The 13,174-nt window shown below is 29.4% G+C and overlaps 1 pseudogene; it reads right to left on the reverse strand.

The window, feature by feature from the left end:
• On the reverse strand, nt 429-7,325 carry LOC104704620 (annotated as a pseudogene).

Raw genomic sequence — 13,174 nt, forward strand, 5'->3', positions numbered from 1 at the left:
TGTTGTAAGGACAAGGTTTTTTTTGATGAATAAAATTTTACATTCATTCAAAAAAAAAAAAAAGGTTTATGTCATGTAAGCTGCAAATCTAGAAAATGCCCTGCACATTTGCTAATGGAAGCGGCATACATTATTCAAGGACGACACTCATTCTCAAATGAAAAAGTATGGTATATTAGATAATTTCGTTCTCTAAGCCAGTTCATTTTTTTGTTGTATCCGTATCCGTACTGTGCTCGTCAATCTTCTGATGCGGTCTTAAACTATGTCAATGCTTCGTGTGTAAGAACAAAGATATTTTAGTTGTTCTTATAATATGACGTTGCATTGCTTTGTCTATAACGATGAAAGTAAACTTTAATATTATTATTAGAGATGATTGGTACTTTTAATTATAAAGAAAGTAGCTTTGACTACCTAAACAAGTTTCAGAAAAAGCTAGGAGAAAACATTTGGAAATAGCTCTTGGAAGACTTTGATGTGATGATACTTCCATTATCATTGTCTAGCTTGAACACCTTAGTCCATAACTTCTCGGTGAAGTAAATAGAGTTTTGAAGGCATCCGTGAAACTCATGAGCCAAAACCGAGAAACAAGTATCGGGAGACATAATAAATGCTTTGTCTCCCAATGTCTTAACTTCTACCCATTTTGATAACTCATCATCCATCTTGTAAACCTTGAAACCGACCGTCATGGAATAGTTCAATGTAAGCCCACCTATTCTCTTTTGGGGATTCTCTTTGGGGAGGCGCTCGACAACGTAAAGCTCTCTACAACCTTCCACAAATCTCATGTCTCCCCAACAGCCATTAGTGATAGTTTCATCGACCAAAGCGCTTAGGTACTTAGAGAAAGATCGGAACTAATACACCATACAATTGGTTGTGAATCCAAAACGTAAGTTACCTCTTTGTAAACTATAATGTCGGAGAAGTGATCACCCATTTGTTCGAGTCTCCTCAAGACATTACCATTCCAGTAGGTTATATATCCATCCCAACCGAGACCAAGAACTCCATGATGATGATCTTCTCCTTCCTTGACTTTGACAAGAACACTTTTTTTGAATCCAGGAGCCGTTACTCTTACCTTGGCTTTGTCAAGAACAACATAGGCTTCTTGAATCTCGGAGACAGTGACATTCAAAAGATCGAGGCTCTTGGAGTAACAGCGCAACGGATAATGCGAGAGAGGGTCAAGGAGACGGATTCTCCCGGAGTTGATGATGGCCACATCGGATTTGATGATCCAGCCCTCGCTCGGGGAGGAGGAAAGAGTGACTCGGAAGAAGACGATGTGTGAGAGGAACGCACCGGGATAGCATTAGTAGATCTCGTCGTGTAGTAAGGTTTCTCTAGGGGCGATGGGATAGAAGTGGATGACAATGTGGCTCGAGAAAGGGTTGATGTTGTTGTCCACACCTGAGCGTCGCCAAGATGTGCAGATGCTACGGAAGCGTTTGAGTTCGACGACGGAGAACAATCGAACGGCGATAGAGTTGAGGAGCTCGTCCGGTAAGTTAGACCAATCTACTACAATTTCTCTCGAATCTGGTTGTTTCGGCTACTTTGGTTGTTTGTGTTGTGTTGTGACTTGTGAGTCACATATATATACATTTAAATAAAAACCTAAAAAGATTTTGAATCTCATTTAGGCTCCTTGTCTTTATAACTTTTCAAGAAATACTAAAATATATAAACAAAAATAAGTTATTTCCATAAATGAAAATTGAATACATTGAATCTAAATGTAAAATATTGCACCTAAATTGCTGAGTATTATTTTCTCATTTTCTATTCAGATTTTATACCAGTAATGACTTTTTTTTGTCAAACCATTAATAGCTTTTTTTGTGGATTGACTTTTTTGTTCTTAAAAAAAATAATTGGCTTGATAAAAAGTTTTTTGTGTGGTGAGTAAAGAAAATTGATTTTTAAGTTATTATTATTCCATAATAATTGACTCTTTATGTTTTTATATATTGTAATAAAATTTAATAAATAGTAATTTTCAAAGAACTGTAGTAGAGTTTCAAAAAGTAAATAATATGCAGTCAGAAAATAAGGGGTGTGCAACCCCCTATTAAGAGGAAGACATACGAAATCAGCTGTGATCTAGAAAGTGTTTTGAGGTTGAGAATAATGGAGGAGGAACTTATCATATACATAGATAGTCAATGTAAACTATACAAGAGACTAGTCATCATGAATTCGTGTAACTAATTAAATTTTGATCATCCAACAAAATTTAAGAAACTGATACTTTTAAGATCACACTTTTATTTTATTTTATCCACATTTTTAGGTTCTTTTGTTTTAGTTATAATGGTTGCAATGGGCAATAACACCACTAATTGGTAAAGTTGATTTCATTCAAAATATGTAAGTATCATCAATGACCAATGTCGAAAACACCACCACTTTTGTTCGACCAAAGTAGGACAAATTTACCGTAAATTACTTACTTTTATAAAATGGCCAAAAATCTTACATTCACGTGTTATTATACATAAATGAATTGAAAGATATAATGACGATTGAAACTACGGAAGCTCTTTACCCTTATATCTTGTATATCTCACAAAATATTTTTTTGAAGATATTAGATGATGCTTGAAATTTTTTTGAAGATATTAGATGATAATTTTTTTCTCCTTTACACGTTACGTGTTAACTACGAAACACGTGCTCACGTGTCACCGTCTTGTAAACATGTGATTTTTCACGTGCCGAGGACTTATGACGAAGAAACTGTTCACTACGGGCCATTTTGCCTATAATGGATAAAATTGAAATATTATGTGTACAATATGTTTTAATTGCTACAAGCCAACCACCTCAATTGAGCTCAATTTTTTATGTATCTAACTTTGCTCTTATGACTTATCTGGAAAATTCCTTCAATTTAGGTATATTACGCACAGATTTATTTGTTGTCTATGAACGTACGTTTTGTCTTGTAACATGTAGATGAAGATCTAGTCAAGAAAGTTGTGAAAGCTCTCAAAAAATTGCAATAAATCTAATGTATTAAAAGTAACAAATTTAAAATATTTTAAAACAGACTTCAAAACGTGAAAACCTACAAACCAATGTTATCAAATATAAAAAAATCTTAAATGTCAAATTTATCCGTTATATGTATATTAATTGATAAGCATTTTCAAAATCAATACTGACTGCTGCGCTAACAAAGCTTCATAGGCCATTTAATAATTTGCTCTTATTTTTTTTTCCACAATAATAATTTGCCATTGGTATAACAAATAGATATTTCATTCACTATATAGAAAATTATAATGAATAATATGCAATTTTTCCTAAACAAATTGACTAATCTTAATGTTCATAACAATCATGATCATTTTTAAAAGATTTTTATAAAAATCAATATTTACTCATGCTTATATAACTAAAATTTGGAATAAAAAAAATAGATATATTAACCTAACAAAACATATGCCATAAATCATGATAAACATAAGCAAAAATTTCACTAACCTAATAACCATTAATTACACACCACCATCTACCTAAGAATATAAAAAGAAAAAAACTGATCATCACAAATCCATTTCTCGAAATATATAAAATTCTAATATCATCATTAGCTAACTAAATAATTTTTATTATAAGTTGTATATCCCCTGTATAATAGAACGGAAGTACAAAAGATTTTTTTGTAGACTATATAATAGATATATTTATGATTTTTGGTTATAAACTTGTAACATAGGTGTATCATAATATACATAGTAGCCTGATTTTTGGTAAGTAAGGATAGTATGGATTTAGTTAATTATAGTAACATATAAATCAATTATAGGTTACATTTAAAAAGATAAGGAAATCTCTCAACCTAATTAAAACAAAAATATGTCATTCTTCTTTCACATTTATTTTATTTTATATTTAAATTATTTTAATTTTTTATCTAATATATTTAGTTAATAAAATTTATGATTTTTCTACATATGATGTAATTTAAATTTTTTTAAACAGACATATATTGCTCAACTGATGAATAAAAAAAATATACAAAATGCCCTACATCACCTAAAACTAGACAAAGATTCAAAGTCATATTAATAAAAAAGAGACCAAAATGATTCGGAATACAAATGAGCAGAAACCTTGATTTATTAAGCATTGAAATTAAAAAATTTATGCATTTTATTATGGTTCTTTATTTTAAAGAATTTCAACTTTTAATAACTTTAAAAATTCAAATGTATAACCTTTAAAAATTTTAAAGATTATTAATATTTCAATTATTAAAACATTTATCTTTTTATAAAATGTTTAAGATATGAATAATATTTAAACTTTATAAGAAGTTCAAATATTATAAGTATTTCAATTTCTAAAATAATAAAATTTATTCAAACATTTTAAATTTTAATAATATATACGAATTAAAATATCACATGACGGGTTATATGGTAGGACATATTTGAGTTGATATTAATAGAAAATTAAAATGTCATTTATTCGGTGCTACACGGGTAAAATATCATCTCATTATTTTGTGAACTTTTTAAAAACTTTAAAGATTATTAATATTTCAATTATTAAAATATTTAATTTTTATAACTGTTTAAGATATTAATAATATTTAAACTTTGTAAGAAGTTCAAATATTATAAGTAGTTCAATTTCTATAAAAAGGAAACTCTATTAAAATATTTTAAATTTTAAAAATATATTTAGATTTTTATGAAGTTTTTTCTGCGGTGTATAATGAATTAAAATATCACACGACGGGTTATATGGCTAGACATGTTTGAGTAGATATTAATAGAAACTTAAAATGTCATTAATTCGGTGCTACATGGATAAAATATCATCTCATTATTTTGTTAACTATATGAATATTAGATTAATAGACGTATCTAATTAAATCGATTAATTAATACTGTAACAAAGTAATTAATATGCGGTATAGTGTAGGTTAAGTCATATAATTAACAATCAAGTATAGTGACCGCGGGTCAAAATCTAGATTTACTAGAATAGATTTTACAAAATAGATGTTATTTTCATAAGTTATATATAACACTTTAAAATAAAAATTACAAAATAAATAAAATAAATGGTAACCAGTGCTCTAGCACGGGTCCAATTCTAGTTTATACTATTAAAAGGGAAGCATTTTTAATAAAAAGATATAGGATTAGAGATTATTACCATGAAATGCCGCTCAAATTGGAATAAGGATAAATATAATTTTTGGAACCAAACATATATTAAATGGATTAAGGTTAGCCAAAAAATCGGAGCCAAACTGGTATCTAAGATAATAAAGTAGACTTACACCCTTCTAAGAAATTCTATCTATTAACCACTTCTGAATCCTATATTTTATTTTTTAATGTGTTATCTCATGTTTAAGTCAATTGGTAATGGATTATAAATGGTTAATAGACCACATAATTTTTACGACTTCTCAAAAAAAACCGACGAAACCTCTGAGTTACTAACTAAGCTACGTTGTCAGCTTATTTTCTTCTTTTTTTTCAAAAAACGAGAATATATCTTTATTGAAACTTCAAATGCTTAGTTCGTCCTCAGCTTTGGCCAACAGTTATAATGAGCCCAGTTTTTTTAAAGAAATGCTTCACGAAGGCTGAAGAGATGAAAGATAGCAAGAGAGTCCCAGCTAAAAACCACCGACAAGGTCTATCTGGTATGAACTTCTTCTCTTTACTCTTTGTTTTTTAATGGAGACTTTATTAATTTGTTTAGATAGCTTTGACGGACAGCGTATGCGGGAGAGAGAAAAACACACATTTGCTTTCCACAACACCCACAAGACTCATCACAAAGAGAAAGAGGTATCCTTTCTAACAAAAATATACTTATACTCAAATTAATAAAATAGCAAAATTAGATTCACTAATTATGAAACAGATTATCAACTAAACGGAGGACCAAACCAAAAGGATAAGAAACGATATCAAGCAATGCAAAACCAAGGTAAATGAAGATCATCAAAGGCAGGGAATAAAATACAACCTAAAAGTATCCTTAACATGGGGGACACCCAAAATATCCCTATACTCGATATATTTGCATTTTCATACTTCACTTTATATAATTTGTACATATACCAATGTATTGTTTTCCTTGTGGGTTCACACACCTACTAGATATACAACTAAATGGAGGATACAGAACTACATAACCATATGACATTACTTCAGTACTCCAAAGCGCGAAAGAGATGAGAATGCAGAGAAACCCAGCCTCACCTAAACTGTTTCCCCAAAGTTTTATTATATGATTTCTCCTACTCTAAATTCATTAAAAATAGATATATCTCTAATCTGTAGGCAAGTGATTAACATGCAAACCACATTAGTGTTTTCCAACATATTTTAGTGGATGTTGAGAGGTCAGTATCTCCATAGCGGCTGCCACCGTAAACTGGGTTAACAAAGATCTTTTTTTTCCCCAATTTTATTCAAATTACAAAAGATAAATTTATCAACCAACCGAACAAAAAGGCTGGAAGAATAATATACAATATTCATAAAACCAACAATACACGACCTGTAATAAACAATAGATTGTCACTTCAATTTTTAATTTTTAAAAAACCCTCAATTGTCAATTTAAATTTGAAATAAAAAACCACAAAAAAATACAAACACACTGAATATACACAGGATCGCAAGTAAACAATTAAATTAAAACAGACACAATTAAATGCCCAGTAATTACAAACTACTATACGACCACAAGCAAACTGAATATACACAAAATCTTTATTTACACAAATATAATATTCTACAAAAAATAAAAAAAAATACAGAGATCCCTAAATAAAAACCACAAATATCCCCAAATAAAAAAAGGGGAATGGCATTCTGTAACCCAAAAAAAAATTATAATTAATTGAGTAACTATACTAACCATGAAAATATAATATAGTGTATATTTTATATAATAATTAGAACATTAACCCTCTATTATTTTCTTCCACCATCACCTCTTGCCACCATCTCTGGCTATTACCGCCGGCCACTACCGCCGGCCACCACCGCCGGCCACACTTCCGGCCACCACCGCCGGTCATCACCACCGGCCATCACCGTCGATCACACTTCCGGCCACCTCCGGCCACATTTCCGGCCACCAACGCCGGCCACCTTCAGGCCACCACTGCCAACCACCTTCCAGCCATCACTGCCAGCCACCTTCCGGCCATCAACTACGACCACCTTCGGCAGCCACCACCTTCGGCAGTCACCACCTTCCGGCCACCTTCCTCCACCACCTCTGGCCAGCCTCCACCACCACTTCCACCAAAGTATCAACATCTCAATTGGTAATTTTCATTACCCCTTGTGTCATTCACTTAATTTTTCGAATTAGTATGCTATATCCTTAAATATATTTTCAATTTTGGCTACTGCACTAATTCACCCTAAAAAAACACACAAACAAACGGACAGAACACCATATAAATAAATATCCACAAAAAAAAACAAAAGATAAACACACCTATCACAAATAATCAATATCACAGCAAAAAGAGGAAAACAAAGGTAATTTTTTTAAAAAAAAACAATATTTCAATTAGCTTCTACTGAGGTATTCTCCCTTATAATAAAAAAATATTTCAAACACTAACACTAAAATAAAAGGAAAAAGAAACATACACTTTTAATTAAATAAAAAAATGTTTACGGATTTTACATAATTTAAAAAATATGTGTAAGTATCTTACTTTGGAAAAAATAAAACCAAAGTACAATTGATGCAAAATTAAAAATAAATAACTATATTTTAATATATATGATGCTACTATATTAATATAATCCACGCAACGCGTGGGACTTTACCTAGTTAACTGATATTTTAGTGTAGATGAACTTAAAAAAAAGAAATAAAAATCGTAGCCAAACAATATAATTGCATGATATTTAAGTGTATATTTCCTAAAAGTTAAACAAATCTTCCCACAAATCTACCCACGTAACATATAACAATTAAAATTATATTGTTACGATGAGGAGATTGCAATCTTAGAATATCTTTCCTAAAAAAAAATTCCGTTAATAAAATATCATCTTTAACAATTTACACATAAATTTTGGATATTTTACATATTCTAAACGATTTTAAAATATTCATATATACAAAATCTTAGCAACTTACCATTTATTGGTAGACGATATGACTAAATCTTAAATACTAGGGTATATTCTCTTAAACATGCCCTACTACTATAAATATAGGAGACGTAATGAAGGTGTAACTGATCTCGAATATTGCAAACCATCTACAATTACAACTTACAAGCGTTCCCAACAAAAAAAAATGACAGCATAATAGATGAAACGAATTTTATTCTAACTGTTTTTTTGTTTTAATCTTCTATACGTGTGTTCACAACTCCTCAATTTCAGGATGAAGTGAAAAAAAAAAATGTCAAACAATTAGAGAGATTTGTGATTAAACTCAATTGGAAAATAATTAAGAAGAATTATATTTCTTGTTTGCAAGTCTTCTCTTTGATTATAGATTTAAGAGGCAATGGCAGATGCTATCATAGTTGGAAGGTTTTTTCAATCAATTCTCTATGTTGAAAAGGATATCATCTACACTGGACATGATAGCTATGAGGTTCACAAGGTTTGGTTAAAACATTTTTTCTTTTTCTTACTTTTTTTCTTTCATAGCTAGCCAACTAGCCATTGTATATCATTTGCTTAATAATATTTTTAGTCTAACTTAAGATACACAAATCAATGTTAAATTGTTTTCTGAATTTTTTTTAAAACAGGTTGATGGTGCTCTTCACATATTTAATAAGGAAAATCTAGAGAATCAAATAATCAATGCTGAAATTGTCCCAAAACATGTAGGAGTTATCATTTTCAAAAATTACTTTGTCTAACTTCATTTAGTATTAATTCAAATCTATTCTGATTAGTTTTTATATGAGAAGTTAAGAAGATTAAATTACTAACCTCTTATTTGTATGGAATGGCATTTGCTTGCAAATGCGTTTTTTGCCTTGATCCATATAGCTTAGCTTTTCGTCTAACACACACTTGAATTCAAAACTTTTATAACACACACAAAAACGAGAAAAATATTAAAATTATAAGAACCTGATCAATGACTGAGCTATCGATTGATTTATTGCAAGAACCTGAAAATCTTTCTGTAAAACAATAATAGTTACACATAGAAATCTCGAAACCTAATCAAATAAAAATAAAGATACAAATATAATTTAAAAATAAATTGTTACAACTTTTTTTTTTTTTGTACAAAGAATTGTTACAACTAACTCTCACCTTTTTTAAGTGGTGTTTTATTTGGAGATTGACTGATAGAGGAAGGATGAAAAACCGCATACATCTTCACCAATTGCTTTTAGAGAAATTTTTCCTTTCTAATTTTTGGTTCTCGACATTGACGGAAAAAATAGAAAAAAAGTAAAGTTCTCGACAAATTTTTTTCTCTTGGGCTGTTTAAAACCCAGCTGTAATTTAAGTAATATAAATTACTGAAATGTTTTGTAGAATTCTAATTAAAAAAAAACTCTAAACTATGCTTTTTTCCAAACTCATTTTTTATTTTACCTATTTGGCACAAAATTAATTCAAAGCGTTCATACTAATATCCCTAATTAAGTTTGGACAACTAAATTTCGAAATAGAACTTTGCGACAAAAAAAGGGACAAGATTTATTTAATTTTCCAGTGAACTCTGTAGTTTTTCGGGTTACGGGCGAGCTTACGATAATAAACAAAATAATTAAATATAGTAGATAATTTTGTAGGTATATATTATCTAATATATAGTATTAAAATCTTATAATAATTTGTAATAGATATGAAATAATTTGTACCAAATGCCCAACTGATATACATTTGGGTTATAAATGTTATACCAAATCTCTCACTTATTTTTTAATCTGTTGGACTAAAATATAGTATTTTAAATCGATAAATCTCTACTATTAATTGGAAAGCACACTTCGGGATAAAAAAAATAATAAAACCAAAATGCTATACAATGCCCCTACGAAATAAAATAAAAAAGAACAAGGAAAAAAATATTTAAGGGCAAAGAGGTAAACATATTATAACCAAACTCGCGGATCTAAGTGTTTGGGGATTACCCAATTCAGATCTTGGATATACAAAATGAGTATCCAAACAGTGTTTCTTACCAAACATGTAAGCTAATTCAAAAAAATAATTAGAAAGAAAGAATATCTAATTAATCATAATAAATTATGTATTACCGATAATGATATACAACTAGGTACAGGACCCGCGTGTCACGCGAGAGAATATTTAACGATAAATTATATCATAAAAGTATTTTATGATGTAATATTGTAGTTTCTATTATAATGCCAAAATAGTTTTTATAGTCCTGCGTACTTAAATTTTGATGCAATTGGCTGTTTGAAATAAAAATTATAATAATAATATGTATACAAATATTCAATCAAAACAATGTATTGGGGTGTAACCAAATATTAGTAAATTAAAAATAATCTAAACTTATTTGTACATTTTTTAAAGTAATATTCTTGGCCTCTGTTTAGTATATTTTTGCTATCACTAATCCAATTTAATTTTTTTTCTGGTTAGCTAATTCGTCATCTATATCGGAGCATTTGTATTTCCGATCTCCTATTTCTGCCTGAAAGATTTGCGATTCAACTATTTTGAATAATTTTGATTTCATCATCTATGAGGGTTTTACTTTTTCATTTTTTTAAAAGGACAAAAATTCACCTCCCTCCTATTAAGAAATTTGTTGAATATAAAATCTTGGATTAGGATCATATTTTCGGATATTTAGACGAAATTAGTTCATTTATATTAAATATGTTTAGATGTTATTACCTTTTTTGATTCGAATCTAGGATTAAGTTTTGTATATATTTGATCAAGAAATACGCTTATTGACATCTAAATTGGAAACAGAAAATTAGTTTTACTAATTTCTTGATATTATTGCTTATTTTTAGGGCATTTAATTAGGACTAACTTAGGTAACAAATATTCTCTTTGGGTTTGAATTTTTTTTTTTTTGCATTTATATACTACAGGGAAATTAATCCTTAAATATAGCACTGTTTTGGAATTAAAAAAGGAACTTATATCATGCTCGTTTAGAATATCTTTTAATCAGGAAAATACTTTATTTTTTAAAAATGCAACAATAAACCCGTAGGTTGTTAAAACAGAATAATAACACAGTTGTTACCCTAAATTATTTTTTTTCAATTAACTTTTTTTCCTTTTTATTTATATTTTCTAGTATATGATATATTGGCCGAGAAAAAAATTAAAATGGTAGACAAAATCAAATTATTATCTACGGACTTTATATTTTGTGAGTTTTACTTGTTATGTTTTTGGTGTAAGGCTAATATGTAGATAATGAAAATAGATGTGCTTGATGAATTTTGAAATTAATATGAAATAAAATATAAATTATCCGAATAAAATACACATATTAATGGAATTCTGCAAATCACATTATTGTGCTTATTCATGTTTCTTAATACATATGAAATAATTCTAATCTAGAACAGTATTAGTTTCCTAGTTGTCATGGCTTATTTTGATTTTATTTCTACTTTTGTGAGTCTGTCTTCTTCGATTAAGTACTGAAATAATATAATCATCTTATGAGTTTGATCAATTGGTACGTGTAGTACATCTTTTCGAATCTGTTCATATGTAAGTTAGATTTTTATTAGTATAAAAATAGAATATAGCACAAAAATAAAATTTACCGTCCAATGGGACACCATTCTCGTGGTGGCTGTTTAGGTGTACCTTCAACTTGAGTCTCATTTCATGTGAAAATTGTAGATGAAGTTTTGCAAAAATTTTGAAGTTTTTTGGTTGCTCTGGTGTTTAGATATTTTAGTTAAAAAAAAGTATTGATAGGTGAGAGAAGAGGTTCTACCTGTGTTTAGGATTTAATTTTTATGGGTTTTTAAATTAAAAAAAAAGTAAATAAATATAATGACAGAGAGCTGTAAATAAATTGATTGTTTGAGGGTTAATTGATAAAAGGTGTCATGAGCTCTGTAATGCTGACACATCAGCTTTTCTTACAAATGTGTTTCTCTATTAATATACACGGGATACTGCCATATCTACTCGGAAATCTTGAGTTAGGTATAATGGTCCTAAATTATCTCGATCTTTAATGCTAAATTCAATTATGCTATTTGATTTTTTTATGAAACAAGAATATCTTACCTCTGCGATCAATCATTAATTTCAACCAAAAATGAGAGTGTAGATATGGAAAACAGATATTAATCATTAATATAGAAAAAATCTCGAGAATATATGTAATAGAAACTAAGCAAACATTCGCAACTATGATACAGATAAGGAAAACAATAATGTCAATTTCATGAAAGGTAATAATTACTTCGATTTTTATTCTTAAAACCTTCAAAGTATATAATTTTGCCTCTAATTACTACACCTTACACTTATCTATGGCATATTCCCTAACTAAATTCTTAATTACATTCCATATGTTAGATATTTATTTTATACTTGCTCACCAATAATTTCTCTACTAACTCATCTCTATCCCTATGGACTTCTAAACCCACTATAAAACCCTGCCATTTGCATAAATGGATGTGACAAAAAAAAAAAAAAAANAAACAGATCTCTCAACCTATAATAAAGAAGCCTGAATTTTATTTCTGCGACTAGAATGAAAATTCTCAAAACGTGAAGAATTTTCGTCGTATACATTTTTTTTTCCAATGCGTCTTATCTCATCTACCAGTTCTAACAGTCAGATTTCTCAAGTATCGCAATCAAATTCATGTGGTTTTGTTCCTCTTCAATCTGATTTTTGTAGGGTTTAGTGAAACATAACAATCTTACCCCAAAGTAGAGGAGAACAATTCCACACTCTTTGAAGCCTTCACCTCTTTGAAGCCTTCATCAACTCTCCTCTGCATATACGTCAGAAAGTAGAAGTGGTGAGAAAAAGTAGACCTTAAATCTTATTTTAACGCACCTGATATTAAAGTAATGTATAATCTCTTTTTTTTTTTAAATTACATTACAACATCTATGGGGATACTATTTCAGCTAAGGATACATTATATGGTGCACCACGGGGCACCTGACTACTCCTATTTGATTTT

Source organism: Camelina sativa, chromosome 7 (assembly GCF_000633955.1).
Source record: "Camelina sativa cultivar DH55 chromosome 7, Cs, whole genome shotgun sequence".
NCBI classification, from domain to species: domain Eukaryota; kingdom Viridiplantae; phylum Streptophyta; class Magnoliopsida; order Brassicales; family Brassicaceae; genus Camelina; species Camelina sativa.